This window comes from Tamandua tetradactyla, chromosome X (assembly GCF_023851605.1).
Source record: "Tamandua tetradactyla isolate mTamTet1 chromosome X, mTamTet1.pri, whole genome shotgun sequence".
Classification (NCBI taxonomy): Eukaryota; Metazoa; Chordata; class Mammalia; order Pilosa; family Myrmecophagidae; genus Tamandua; species Tamandua tetradactyla.
In genome coordinates, this window is record NC_135353.1 from 5,287,263 (window position 1) to 5,303,580 (window position 16,318).

Sequence of the window (16,318 nt, forward strand, 5' to 3'; positions counted from 1 at the left end):
CCCTTGCAATGAATTACTGCACTGTCGTACCCCGCCCTGTACCCTGCACCCTGCTGTATATCCATCCCACAAGCACAAGGGTTTAGACTACTGAAAGAAATCAACTCCCAAAGTAAATCAATCAAGATGTTTACATGCCACAAAGACAGCAGAAGATCACTAAGCATGTCACGATGTAGACAGATATAGTCCTGCCTAATGACTGAATAAAACACAAAAGGAGACATAGACATTGGAACAACTAATCAAAGATTTTCACATAAATCTACTTAATAAAATAAGTGGAATGGCAAACGACATAAAGGAGATTAAGTAGACAGTAGAAGAGCTTAAAGAGGAATTTGAAAAAATAAATTTAAAAACAGCAGATATCACAGAGATTAAAGACTCTGTTGACCAAATAAGAAAACATTCTACAGCCACACAATGGCAGATTTGAAGAGTCAGAAGAAAGAATAAATGATTATAGAGGACATGGGTAACTGACTTTGAAAACTCAATACAGCAAATGGCAAGAGAGATGGAAAATTTTGAATTGGATCTCAGGGAAATAATAGACAAAACAAAGCACAAATAAAAGAATCATTGGTGATCCAGAAGGAGCATAAAGGAGTAAAGGTCTAGGAAGAATAGTGGAGGATAATGGGGGAAAACTTCCCAACCCTTATAAAGGACATAAATATAAACAAAGAAGCCCAATGAGCTCCAAACAGAATAAATCCAAATAGGCCTTCCCCAAGACACACACTAATCAGTCTGTCAAATGAAGAGAAGCAAAAAATTCTGAAAGTGGCAAGACAAATGCAATCTACTACATACAAAGGAAACCATAGAAGACTGAGTTCAGACTACTTAACTAGCACCATGGAGGGGAGAAGCAGTGGTATGATATATTTAAGATCCTGAAAGAGAAAGACTTCCAGCCAAGAATTCTGTACCCAGCCAAATTGGTCTTCAAAACTGCGGAGAGATTAAAGTTTTCACAGGCAAACAAGCCCTGAAAGAATTTGTCAACAAGAGACCAGCCCTACAAGGAATATTAATGGGAGTTCTGTTGGCTGAAGCAAAAAGACAGGAGAAGGAGGTCTGGAAGAGGGCACAGAGTTGAAGAGTACCAGTAAGGATAACTTAAATGATAAAAAGAGAAAGAGGGAAAATAATATATAGATCTGACTATTAAAATCCAAAAGAAAAGATGGTGGATTCAAGAAACGCCTTTTCAGTAATAACTTTGAATGTTAACGGACTAAACTTACCAATTAAAAGATACAGATTGACAGAATGGATTAAAATAATCCAGCTATATGTTGCTTACAAAGAGCCTCATCTTAGACACAAGGATACAAATAGATTGAAAGTGAAAGGATGGAAAAAGATTTTCCATGCAAGTTGTAACCAAAAGAAAGTAGGAATAGCTATACTGATATCGGACGAAATAGTCTTTAAATGTAAAGACATCATAAGAGACAAAGAAGAACAACATATACTAATTAAAGGGTCAATTAACCAAGAAGACATAACAATCACACATGTTTATGCTCCAATCAGGGAGTTCCAAAGTACATGAGACAGACATTGGCAAAACTGAAGGGAGCAATAGTTGCTTCAACAATAATAGTAGGAGATTCCAATACACCACTCTCCTCTAAAGATAGAACAACAAGGCAAAAGACTAACAAGGAAATAGAGAAGTTAAATAACTTGATAAATGAATTAGACCTAACAGACATATAGGTCATTGCACCCCAAAGCACAAGATTATACAGTCTTCTCTAGTGCTCATGGAACATTCTCCAGGATAGATCATATGCTGGGGCACAAAACAGGTCTTTATAAATTTAAAAATATTGAAATTATTCAAAGCAGCTTCTCTGATCATAATGTAATGCAGCTGGATCTCAACAATCACCAAAAAATGAGAACATTCACAAACATATGGAGATGAAATAACACACTCTTGAAAAATAGTGGATCAAAGAAGAAATTGTTAAAGAAATCAGTAGCTGTCTGGAGATGAATGAAAATGAGAATACAACATTTCAGAACTTATAGGATGTGGCAAAAGCTGTGCTGAGAGGGAAATTTATTGGTCTGAATGCCCATATTAAAAAACAAGAAAGGAGCCACGGTGACTCAGCAGGCAAGAATGCTCGCCTGCCATGCCAGAGGACCTGGGTTCAGTTCCCGGTGCCTGCCCACGTAAAAAAAAATAATATAAAAAAATAAACAAGAAAGAACAAAAATTGGCGACTCAAAAGGACACCTGAAGGAACTTGAGAAACAACAGCAAACTAACCCCAAAGCAAATAGAATAAGAGAAAGAACAAAGATTAAAGCAGAGATAAATGAATGGAAGAACAAAAGAACAATAGAAAGAATCAATAAAATAAAAAGTTGATTCTTTGAGAAAATCAATAAAATTAATGGGCCACTAGCAAGACTGACAAAGAAAAAAGGAGAGAGGATGCAAAAATAAAAACAAAATCAGAAATGAGAAGGGGTGTGTTACCACAGACCCTGAAGAAATAAAAGAAACCATAAGAGGATACTATGAGCAACTATACACCAACAAACTATACAACTCAGATGAAATGGACAAATTCCTGTAGACACAGAAACAAGATACACTGACTCAGGAAGAAATAGAAGATCTCACAAACCAATCACAAGTAAAGAGATTCAATCAGTCATCAAAAATCTTCCTGCAAAGAAAAGCCCAAGGCCAGATGACTTCACAAGGGAATTTTATCAAACATCCCAAAAAGAAGTAACATTAATCTTGCTCAAGCTTTTCCAAAAAAACTGAGGGCAAAGGAACTCTACCTAACTCACTTTATGAAGCTAATACCATTTTAATACCAAAACCGGGCAAAGATGCTATAAGAAAGGAAAAATACAGGCCAATCTCCCTAATGAGCATGGATGCAAAAATTCTCAACAAAATATTAGCAAATCATATCCAACAACACATTAAAACAATAATATACCATGAACAAATGGGATTTACACCAGGAATGCATGGATGGCTCAACACAAGAAAATCAATTAATGTAATACAGCACATTAACAAATCAAAAGGGAAAAAATCACATTATCATCTCGATTGATGCTGTAAAAGCATTTGAAAAAATTCAACATCCTTTTCTGATAAAAGCACTCCAAAAGATAAGAATCGGAGGTAACTACCTCAATTTGATAAAGGGAATATATGAAAAACCGATAGCTAGCATCGTACTCAATGGAGAGAGACTGAAAGCCTTCCCCCTAAGATCAGGAATGAGTCAAGGATGCCCACTGTCACCACTATTATTCAACATTGTGCTAAAAGTTTTAGCTTGAACAATCAGGCAGGGCAAAGAAATAAAAGACATTCAAATTGGAAAGGAAGAAATAAGGCTTTCATTACTTGCAGATGATATGAAAGTATACTTGGAAGACCCTGAGATATCTACAGCAAAGTTACTTGAGCTAATAAAAAAATTCGGCAAGGTGTTGGAATATAAAATTAATGTGCAAAAATCAGTAACATTTCTATACACAAGCAATGACCTAACTGAGGAGTCAGTTAAGGAAAAATTCCTTTCAAAATAGCAACTAAACAAATCAAGTACTAGGAATGAATTTAACTAGGGACGTAAAGAACTTATACACAGAAAACTAATTAACGTTGCTAAAAGAAATCAAAGAATATCTAAGTAGGTGGAAAGATTTTCCCTCCTCATGTATAGGAAGGCTAAATATAGTTAAAATGTCAATTTACCCAAATTAATCTACAGATTCCAAACAGTACCAATCGCAATTTCAACAACCTACTTTGAAGACTTGGAAAAGGTAGTTACCAAACTCACCTGGAAGGGAAAGAGACCCTGAATAGCTAAAAGCATCCGAAAAAAGAAGAATGAAGTGGGAGGATTAACATTCCCTGACTTTAAAACCAATTATAAAGCCACAGCGGTCAAAACAGCATGGTACTGGCACAAAAATAGAGAGTGCAGAAATAGACCACCAAATCTATGGTCAACAGATTTTTCACAAGACCCCTAAATCCTCTGAACTGGGACAAATAGTCTTTTCAGTAATTGGACATGGAAGAACTGGATATCAATAGCCAAAAGAATGAAAGAGGACCCCTATCTTATACCCTACAGAAAAATTAACTCAAAGTGGATCAAACACCTAAATATAAAGAACTAGCACCATAAAGCTTCTAGAAGAAAATGTAGGAAAACATCTTCAAGACCTAGTAATAGGAGGTAGCTTCCTAAACTTTTCACTGAAGACACAAGCAACAAAAGAAAAATAGATAAATAGGAACTCCCCAAAACCAAATGCTTCTGTACCTCAAAAGAGTTTCTCAAAAAGGTGAAGATGCAGCCAACTCAATGTAGAAAATATTTGGAAATCACATATCAGACAAAGGTTTGATATCTTGTATACACAAAGAAATCATACAACTCAACAACAACAAAAAAAGAAACACCCCACTTATAAAATGGGCTAAAGATATGAATAGGTACTTTTCTGAAGAGCAAATACAGATGGTTCAAAAGCACATGAAGTGATGCTCATTTTCATTGGCTATAATGGAAATGCAGATCAAGACTACAATGAGATACCACCTCACACCTATAAGAATGGCTGCTATTAAACAAATAGGAAACTATAAATATGGAGAGGATATGGAGAAATGGGACACTCATGCACTGCTGGTTGGAATGTACAGTGGTGCAGCCAGTATGGAAGACAGTTTGGCGGTTCCTTAGGAAACTAAATATCCCTATGACCCAGCAATAGCACTACTTGGTATATACCCAGAAGAGCTGAAAGCAATGACATAAACAGACATTTGCATGCAGATATTCATAGCAGCATTATTCACAATCACCAAAGGATGGAAACAAACCACATGCCTGTCAACAGACGAGTGGATCAACAAATTGTGGTATATACATATGATGGAATATTATGCAGCAGTAAGATGAAATGATGTCCTGAAGCACATGACAAGATGGATAAGCCTTGAGGACATAATGCTGAGTGAATTAAGCCAGATGTAAAAGGATAGATACTAAATAATTCCACTTTAATGACCATCATAAAGGTATAATCAGAGACTTATAATACAGAATATAGGGGACTTAGAGATACATAGAAGAGAATGGGTGAACGGTTAGGTAGTGAGGTTGAACTCCAATGTAAGGGAATAAATAGAAGTGAAGGTGGTTCTCTAGTGGGTCTATAAGTAATATTACCATACTGAAGATGAACAAGATCTAAAGGGATTGTATAGACCTACATGTCCCACTGAGTGACACTAGGAAATTGAATTAGTTCTTGCAAGAATTACTTCAAAGGTATGATTCATGTACAAAGTGTGTTTAAGTCCAGGGTACAGGGGGAAACTTCTATTGCATGATATGGGATATGTTCAGAAGGAAACCATCAGCACTACCACAGCAAGAGCAGAGGTAGATAATGGTGATAGGACAAGAGTTAACAAGAGTTAGATTTCCTATTTAGTAGGATATGTTTATTTGTTTTCTTCTCTTGGGAACAATGAAATTATCTAAAATTGAGAATGTTGATGGACTGCGGATCTTGGGCACTCTACATGAACAATTGAAGCACAGGGAGCCCAGAATAAAGAAGAGGTTCTTTAATCCAGTATAGATTAATGTAATGGCTGGATACATCCTAGAGTATATTAAGCAGGTAATCAAAAATACTGGCAACATTCCTTGATAGATGGGGAAAAAATATGGAACTATTAACCCTTACCATCAGGGAATCCCCTGATACTGTGTCAAACTTTAGGGACACCCTAATCAATAGGCCATGCCCTTGATCCTGAGGCTTACTCTTGTGAAATTTATGTAGGTATCAGAGAAGCAAAGACCACCTATAAGTATGCCTAAGAGTTACTTCTGGAGACATCTGTTGTTGCTGAGATGTGGCCTCACTCCCTCTAAGCCCAACTCTGCAAGTGAAATCATTGCCCTCTTCGCTTCGTGGGCTATAACATCCAGGGGTGAAATTCTCCCTGGTGACATGGGAGATGACTCCTAGGAAAAGATATGGCCCTGGCACTATGGAATCAACAATGCCATCCTGACCAAAAGGGGGAAAAGAAGTGTAACTAACAAAGTATCAGTGGAAGAGAGAGTTCAAATAGAGTCTAGAGGCTACTCTGGAGTTTGCTGTTATACAAGCTTCAGTTAGACCTTGCTACCTGTCATAACCTGCCAAATCCCAACCAGGACCATTCCAGCCAGTACTGAAGAATACTAGGGCAATATATATTTCACAAGGATTCTAGGCACTAGAGTACTTTCCAGAAACCTACAACCTCCAGATGGGTCCCTGGATCAGATAGGTCCTGAAACCTAGAGGGCCCAGCCTTTCCATCAGATAATTCCATCTCCCTACCCCATAATAGTGACAGCCCCTTCCAATATAAAAAAAATTAGAATGGCCATAGCCTAAACACCCCTAATGAGAGGGATAGAAAGATCAAAGATTATGGTGGAGTTATACAGAGAAGCGGATTTAACAAATGAATATGATTGCTGTATCATTAACTTGCTATCTCTTTTAGACTCCATTATCTATAGCAACTAGAAGTAAACACCTAAAACTGTGAAACTGTAACCCATGTCAAACTCTGAAATATGTCCTACTAATTGTGGTGCTGTGCTCTGAAATTTATTGCTTTTTGTATATGTTATTTTTCACAAAAAGAAAAGAGAAAATATTAATGCCTTCTAGCCTCCTATATTCTGGAGCAGCTAGAAGGAAAAAAATCTGAGAGGATGGTATGGTAGCTCATGACAAACTCTGGGATCTTTCCTGTAACTACTTGTTGAAGAGTCCTTTGAAAACTATTTTTTTTTATTTCTTTGCTTTGTATATATATTATACTATACAATAAAAAAGTTTTTAAAAATTTCATTTGAACTTCTGCCCTCCTGAATGATTTCAAGTTACATTTTTTAAAATTATGTTTCTGATTCTCATGTTATAATTTATTTTAGTGCCCTTTTATTAAAATGGTAAGAAACTGCATTGTAATAACTTCCTCTCATTTTCCACAAACTTGAATATCTTATTAAAGGTCTTGTTATTGCTAAAAGAAAAAACAATCAAGGTATCCTGGTAAATCACTTAGTCATGCCTTCACCACAATAATGTATATGAGGACATTTCCATTTCTTCAGCAAAGAATCCCACACCCCTCCCCCATATACTGAGTAATTGACATTTAGCTTTGGCATAATTACTTTATTACATTCAGTGAAAGCATATTACAATGTTACTGTTAACTATAGACCCTAGTTTGCATTGATTTTATTTTTCTCATATACCATCCATTTTCAGCATTTTGTGATTTTAGCCTTCATTCATTCTCCCTCATGCAAAAACATTCTTATATTTGTACATTTAATCACCATCATTGTCCATTTTAGTCATTGCTAAGTTATACCATCCCAGTCCTTATCTTCTCTCTTTTTCTTCTGGTGCCATACATGCCCCAGCCCTCCTCCTTCAACCATACTCACGGTACTTACAATATTGTGCTACCATCAGGTAATATTGTGCTATCCATTTTTGGATCTTTACAATCAGTCCTGTTTCATCTCTACTCCTTCTGCATCAAATGCCCAATCTCTACCCTCTTTCTATCTTTTTTCATAACCTGTGTTCTTAGCTTTATCTCTTAAAGTTCATTCATTAATGTTTGCTCATATTGGTGAGAACATACAGTATTTTTTTTCTTTTTTTTCTACCTAATTTTATTCAATAAAATTTCCTCAGGTTTCATCCATGTTGTTACATGCTTTTTTACTTTATTCTGTCTTACAGCTGCATAATATTCCACTGTGTTTTTATACCACAGTTTGTTTACCCCTTGTCCATTGATGGATGTTTGGGCTGTTTCCATCTCTTGGAATTCATGAATAATGATGCTATAAATATCGATGTGTAAATGTCCATTTGTGTCATTGCCTTCTGTTCCTCTTAATATATATCTAGTTATGGGATCACTGGATTATACAGCAATTCTACACTTAGCTTCCTGAGAAAACCACCCAAAGGCCTTCTAAAGCAGTTGCACCATTCCATATTTCCACCGAAAGTGAGTGCCTCTTTCTACACTCATCTTCTCCAGCCCTTGTCATTTTCTACTCTTTTTCTTTTAATGGCCATTCTAGAAGGCTTGAGATGATATCTCAATGTGGTTTTGATTTGCATTTCCCTAATAGCAAGTGAGGTTGAGCATCTTTTCATGTGCCTTTTAAGCATTTGTATTTCTTCTTGTGAAGAGTGTCTGCTCATGTCTTTTGCCCATTTTTGAAATTGGGTAGCTTGCCTTTTTGTTGTTGGTTGTAGAATCTCTTTACATATTCTGGATATTAAACACTTGCTGATGTGTGGTTTCCTAATATTGTCTCTCATTGTTTAGGCTGCCTTTTTACTTTCCTGACAAAGTTCTTTGATGCACAGAAGTGTTTAGTTTTGATGAGATCCTATTTATCTATTTCTTTATTCATTGCTCATGCTTTGGGTGTAAGGTCTAGGAAACCACCTCCTGTCACAAGATTTATAAGATATTTCCCTATATTTTCTTCTAAAAGCTTTATGGTATCAGCCTTACCATTCAGGTCTTTGATCCATTTTGAGTTTTATTTTTGTATGGAGTGTGAGATACGGATCCTCTTTCATTCTTTTTCATATGGATAGCCAGTTCTCCAAGCACCATCTATTGAAGAGACTTCTCTGTGGCTTGGCTTGACTGCTATGTCAAAGATCAATTGTCCATAGATGAGAGGACTATTTCTGAACACTCAATTCAATTCCATGCATCTGTATATCTATCTTTATGCCAATATCATGCTATTTTGACCACTGTAGCTTCGAAATATCTTTAAAGTCAGATAGTGTGGGACCTCCCACTTCATTTTTCTTTCTCAATATATTTTTAAGTGTTTGGGGCACCCTGCCCTTCCAAATAAATTTGGTTATTGGTTTTTATATTTCTGCAAAGGAAATTGTTGGGATTTTAATTGAGGTTACATTGAATCTGTAAATCAATTTAGGTAGAATTGACATCTTAACTATATTTAGTCTTCCAATCCATGAACAGAGTATGCCCTTCCATTTATTTAGGTATTCCATGATTTGTTTTAGCAATTTCTTGTAGCTCTCTGTGTATAGGTCTTTTGTATCTTTAGTTAAATTTACCCTTAAATATTTCATTCTTTTGGTTGCTATTGTAAATGGAATTTTTTCTTGATTTCCTCCTCAGATTGCTGATTTTTGGGTGTTTACCTTGTACCCTGACACTTTGCTGTACTAATTTATTAGCTCTAGTAGCTCTGTTGTAGGGTTTTCAGGATTTTCAACATATAGTATTATGTCATCTGCAAACAATAAAGCTTTTACTTCTTCCTTTCCAATTTGGATGCCTTTATTTATTTTCTTTTCTAATTGCTCTGGTTAGAACTTCCAGCATGATGTTGAATACCAACGGTGACAGTGGGCATCCTTGTCTTCTTCCTGATCTTAGAGGGAAAGCTTTCATTCTTTCCCCTTGATAATTATGTTACCTGTGGGTTTTTCATATATTCCCCTTATCGTGTTGAGGAAGTTCCCTTCTATTCCTATCCTTTGAAGCGTTTTCATCAAGAAAGGATGTTGAATTTTGTCAAATGCCTTTTCTGCATCAATCGAGATGATCATGTAGTTTTTCTGCTTTGACTTATTGCTATGGTGTGTTACATTAATTGATTTTCTTGTGTTCAAACAGCCTTGCATACGGAATAAATTCCACTTGGACATGGTGTATAATTCTTTTAATGTGCTGCTGAATTCGATTTGCAAGTACTTTGTTGAAGATTTTTTTTTTTTATTTTTTTTTATTTTTTTTTAAAGGAAAGACAGAGAGAAGGAAGGAAGGATAGAAGGAAGGAAGGAAGGAAGAAAGGGAAACATTTCCAAACATTTTCTTGCTTTATTGTATTTTGTTTTTCCGTTTTTGTTACATGGGCTGGGGCCGGGAATCGAACCGAGGTCCTCCGGCATAGCAGGCAAGCACTTTGCCCGCTGAGCCACCGCGGCCCACCCTGTTGAAGATTTTTGCACCTATATTCATTAAAGAGATTTGTTTGCAATTTTCTTTTCCTTAGTATCTTTGTCTGGTTTGGGTATTAGGGTGATGATGGCTTCATGGAATGATTTAGGTAGCTTTCCCTCCCCTTCAACTTTTTTTTTATTAGTTTGAATAGGATTGGTATTAATTCTTTCTTGAATGCTTGATAGAATTCACATGTGACGTCATCTTGTCCTTGGCTTTTCTTTTTTTGGAGTTTCTTGATGGCTGATTCAGTCTCTTTACTTGTGATTGGTTTGTTGGGGTCATCTATTTTTCTCGAGACAATGTTGGTTGTTCATGCCTTTCTAGGAAATTGTCCATTTCATCTATGTTGTCTAGCTTATTAGCATATAATTGCTCATAGTATCCTCTCCGTATCCACTTTATTTGGGGGGGGGCTAAAGTTGTGTCCCCCTTCCATTTTTTACTTTATTTATTTGTCTCCTGTACTTTTTTGTCAGTCTAGCTGAGGGTGCATTGATTTTATTGATTTTTTCAAAGAACCAACTTCTGGTTTTGTTGATTTTCTTGATTGTTTTTGTATTCTCAATTTCATTTATTTTTGTCTAATTTTCATTAAATCATTAATTTTGTTTACTTTGTGGTTAATTTTCTGTTCTTTCTCTGCTTCTTCCAAGTGAACATTTAATTCCTCAATTGCTAGTTCATCTTTTTTGATATAGGCATTTAAGGCAATCAATTTCTGTCTCAACACTGCCTTTCCTGCATCCTGTAAATTTTTTGGGGGGGGGCATGGGCAGGCACCAGAAACTGAACCCGGGTCTCTGGCATGGCAGGTGAGAACTCTGCCTATTGAGCCGCCGCATTGTCTGCCCTGCATCCCGTAAATTTTGATATGCTGTGTTTTTAATTTTCATTTGTCTCGAGATATCTACTGATTTCTCTTGTAATTTCTTCCTTGACCTACTGGTTGTTTAAGCATGGACTGTTTAGCCTCCATGTGTTTGTTAATTTTCTGCACCTCTGCCTGAAAATTGATTTCAGCTTCATTTCATTATGATCCAAGAAGGTGTTTTGTATGATTTCAATCTTTTCAAATTTAGGGAGACTTTTTTGTGACCTAGCCTAGTGTCTATCCTTGAGAATGATCATGAGTACTTGAGGAAATGTGTATCCTGCTATCGTGGAGTGTAATGTTCTGTAAATGTCTGCTAAGTCTAGTTCATTTATCATATTATTCAAAATCTCTGTTTCCTTATTAATCCTTTGCCTGGATGTTTTATCCATTGATAATAGCAGGGAATTGAAGTCTCCAACTATTACAGTAAGGGTGTCCACATCTCCCTTCAGTGTCGTCAATGTTTGCCTCATATATTTTGGTTCAGTGCATAAATATTTATGATTGCTGTATCTTCTTATTGAATTGTTCCTTTAATTAATTTAGTGTCCTTCTTTTTCTCTTTTAATTGCTTTCCATTTGAAGTCTAATTTGTCAGATATTAGTTTAGCTACCTTGATCTTTTCTGGTTGTTGTTTGTGTGACATATCTGTTTCCAACCTTTCACATTCAACCTATTTTTGTCCTTGGGTCTAAACTGAGTCTCCTATAGATAGCATATAGATGAATTTTATTTTTAAAATCCATTCTGCCAGTCTATGTCTTTTGACTGGAGTATTATTCCATTAACATTTAATGTTTTACTGTAACAGCTGTGCTTTCTTCTACCATTTTGTCTTTTGGATTTTATATGTCATATCTAATTTTTTCTCTTTTTACCTTTACTGATCCTCTTCATTTCTATACTCTTCTTCAGATCTCTCTCTCCTGTCTTTTCTTATCTGCCTTAGTGCTCCCTTTAGTATTTCTTGCTGAGCCAGTCTCTTAGTTACAAATTCTCTCAGTGACCATTTGTCTGAAAATATTTTAATCTCCCCCTCTTTGTGAAGGACAGTTTTTCTGGGTATAGAATTCTTGGTTGGCAGTTTTTTTCTTTCAGAATCTTAAATATATCATACCAATGCCTTCTCACCTCCATGGTTTCTGCTGAGAAATCCACGTATAGTCTTATCAAATTTCCTTTGTATGTGATGGATTGCTTTTCTCTTGCTGTTTTCAAATTTTTCACTTTGTCTTTGACACTTGACAACCTGATTAATAAGTGTCTTGGAGTAAGTGTATTTGAATCTATTCTGCTTGGGGTACACTGCATTTCTTGGATCTTTAATTTTATGTCTTTCATAAGGGATGAGAAAATTTCAGTAATTACATACTTCATTAGTCTTTCTGCTCCTTTATCCTTTTTTTCTTCTCCTGGGACACCCATAAGCCATATATTCCTGTACTTTATGTTGTCATTCAATTCCCTGAGTCCCTACTCATATTTTTCCATTCTTTCCCTATATTTTCTTTTTTTTAAAAAAACTTCTTTATTGTATAGTATACAATATCAAAGCAAAGAAATAAAAAGCAATAGTTTTCAAAGCACTCTTCAAAAAGTGGAATCTTATATATTGTCCTAAGTGTTCTTTTTTTTAGCCCAAAAAGAAGAGGCCAGAGGCAGCTGAAAAAACAGTAAGTCTTTCATGGGGGAAATTACTTACTCCAGTACTTTTCAGTTTTTTTTTCCTACAATGAAGTTATGTAGGAACATGTCAGCATTTCTGAGACTGCCTTCATTGTATAGTCTACCCCAGGTCCCAGAATCAACTTCTGTTTCTCTCATTAGTCTGGGTTACTGGACTGCTTTAGTGTTGCAGCAGCAGCATTTTAATCCAAGATTCCCAGCTCAACACATAAAAGGATTCCTCATGTGTGTGGGCTCTTTCTTGAGGCAAATCCCCCTTCTTATATCTGATGAGCCCAAATAATCCAATTAATTTTCTTAAAAATAAAAATGTGCACAAATACCAAATACATGGATAAGTGTTCCAATACTTCTATTCTAGTTAACCAAGGAACAATTTTAGATTTGCTGCTCTTATTTTCATTTGTTTTTTGTGTTGGCATGGAATTTCACATTGTGGTTTCCATATGATTTCAATGCTGTAGTTCATAAGCCAGAGAATTTTCATTCTTGGGCCTAAATGAAATTATAACATAGATTATATATTGTTCATTATTTTCCTAAAGTTATTTTTAAGTACTAATTTAGTAAAAACATGGAGATTGGTTTTTGAGAAATAATTAAAAACATTTTTGAGGGTGTATGGATCTCTTTGGCAATCTGAATTCTAGAGGCTCTCTTAGAAAAATGTAGATATTTCAAACTACACCATCCGAGGGGTTCTTGTGTTAAAACAGTTGTCCATGACCCCTGTCAAAAGCCCCTGTTTATATATATTTTCTGTCCTAAAATAGTAATAATCTCTAATAAGTGTTTAGCCTAAGTAAGGTAAGCAATTTTTAGTTTTCAAAAATCATTCCCTCATTTCCAAAATAGAGTAATACTTATCCTGCTTGTTATCCTAATTACAAGGTTATTAGAAAGTATGCTAAGATTTTGTGATAATTAATGTAGATTATTTAAAAACTTGAAATAATACTGTCCTGCCCAGAGTGTACTCAGTTTCATTTGTTTTAAATATGTATTAAGAGTTGGAGGAATAGTAACTAAGCAAACTTGCAAATCTTGGCATCTTAGAAGGCTTTTGTTCTACTCCATTCCCAGGGCCAGCTTGGGAAACTCTTCCTGCTTTACTGGTTTTATGGCCATATTGGGGCCTTTGCTGAAATGTTGTTCTTAACCACTCTTTAGAAAGTCCATACATGTTCTCTTTCCTCCACCATCTGGCTGCATTTTACTAGTCTCTTGAATGGGATTAAATGGTGCTGTGCTTGAAATCTTTGACTTTCTAATTTAATGGCCTTATCCATGTGTGCAGTAGTCAGCATTTATTTAGCCACTGTGTAATGTATCAGACTTACTCTGGTAACCAGCTTCTAGACTTAATTTCCTTCTCCTATAGTCCTTAGAGCTCCCCAAAGTCAGCAACCCTGAGAGAACTTCACGGCCCTTTCCCTGAATAGTGTCTGTTAGGTCCTTGCAGGGTGGGTTGTGTCTTCTCTGAACTCCTGCTTCCCCGGAGCTTTTCTTGAGGAACTTGTCAGGAGCTGAAGTAGCTCCCCTCCTGCTTGTGTATCTGGGCACTAGGCTAACCTTCCTTTCATTTTCTGGGCAGTTGGTGTATCCCGTGGACTTAACTGGGTGCTCTTCTCATGAGTTGGTTTTGATTTCTAAAAGAAGCTTGATCAAAGGAGGTCCTGCATTTGCCTAACACTCAGTGAAGTTGCAGGGCACAGCGCCACAGGGGCAGCTCTTTATGATCTGAGCTAGTATATCAGAACCTATTGGGTGGGCACAAGAGTTTCAGAATTGAGAGAGAGATTCACACAAAGGGGTAGAAATTTTGAAATTTTAAATTATGAAATATTGAATTATAAAATAGCATGTGCTATTTGTTTATTTTGCTGAAACTGCAGATTATACACACAGATTTCAGAGTTTTTAAAATGACTCTTTTTTAATAACTTTTTTCAAACTTTAGAAAAGTTGCAAGAATAAAACTAGTACAAATAACACATGTGTATCCAGTTTCACCTGCGGTTAACATTTTTGCCTGGTTTACTTTATAATTTGTGGGTGTATTCTCTTTTCTTTATTTATATATACACATATTTTTTTTCTGAAACATTTTAGAATGCTTCATACATCTTGGCCTTTTACCCCTAAATATTTAAGTGTATGTTTCCAAAGAATTAAAATATTTTCGTTCATAAGCACAGTACAGTAGTTTCAACTTAGGTTTAAAATTGGTAGAATACATTTGTATAATTCATATTCTAATTTATAAATTGACCTTATAATGTGTTTTCGCATATTTTCCCACTTCACTATAGAATTCAAGGTAAGATTAAGGTATTGAATCTAGTTATCATGTTTCTTTGATCTGGGGCACTTTCACAGCTTTTCTTTTTGCTGTTTTTGAAAAATGCAGTCTTCAAAGGGACTTTGTTCTCATGAGAGTTATAAAGAGACTAATCGCCTCACCATGGCATAATATGTGTTAGAATGTATATTAGCATTTTAAAAGCTTACACAGGTTATATAGCCCCATTATCCTGTGCAATGTTTAGACTTTTTTGAAGTAGTTGCTAACACTGAAAAATTGAGAGATATCATATAAGAATTTTGATTTCTAACTCCTTTTTTAGGGTACCTGGTTTTTAAATAGACAAATCTCACAATTCTAACTCCTTTTGACAAAAATCTGTCAGTGCTGGCCCACACCACAGTGGCCTAGGACTCTGTATGGTCTTTCACTTTTGGAGAGGACTTGAGTTATTTTGCCCCACTTATAGTACTTATGTGACCCCTGTGGGTATTTGAAATTGGAATCCCTGACATAGAATCAAACAAAGAAACAAAACCTTGAGTTTAATTTAACCCATTCATGCTGTTTTGATATTGTCTTTTTATGTGTGTCCAATACATAGCAATACCCACATTTTGGTTATGTTACATAAGATTTCTGCTGACTCATAGTCCCACTTATAATGTATCCAGAAGCCTTTCTCCCATCTTTAATTTTAAAATATCTTAGCCATAATCACATGGAATTTTTGTCCTGGATGGAATTTTTGTCCTGGGATCATAATTTCCACCTATCCACTGTTTTGAATTAGAGGTTTATAACAAAGCTGATACAGTAGAAGAGAATCTCTGTTAGCCACCAATTTCCCTTTTCGGTTGGAACTTTTTCATGAAAATCATCCTCTTTGGGAAAATCTTCAGCCCTTTACTTCTCTCTTTTCTTTGCTCACAGGAACCTGAAGGAGCACAAATCAAACCAAGGTGTTTTTTAGGATTGGTTCTGGCTGGGGATCGGCAGGTTATGATAGGTAGCAAGGTCTACCGGAAGCTTGTGTAAGAGCAACCTCCAGAGTAGCCTCTATTATTTCTCTCTGCCACTGATACTTTATTAATTACACTGTTCCCCTTTTTGGTCAGGATGTAATTGTTGATCCCATGGTGCCAGGTCTGGATTCATCCCTGGGAGTCATCTCCCATGTCGCCAGGGAGACTTTCACCCCTGGATGCCATATCCCACCTAGGGGGGAGGGTAATGCTTTCACTTGCAGAATTGGGCTTAGAGAGACTGAGGCCACATCTGAGCAACAGAGGTCCTCCAGAAGTAACTCTCAGGCAT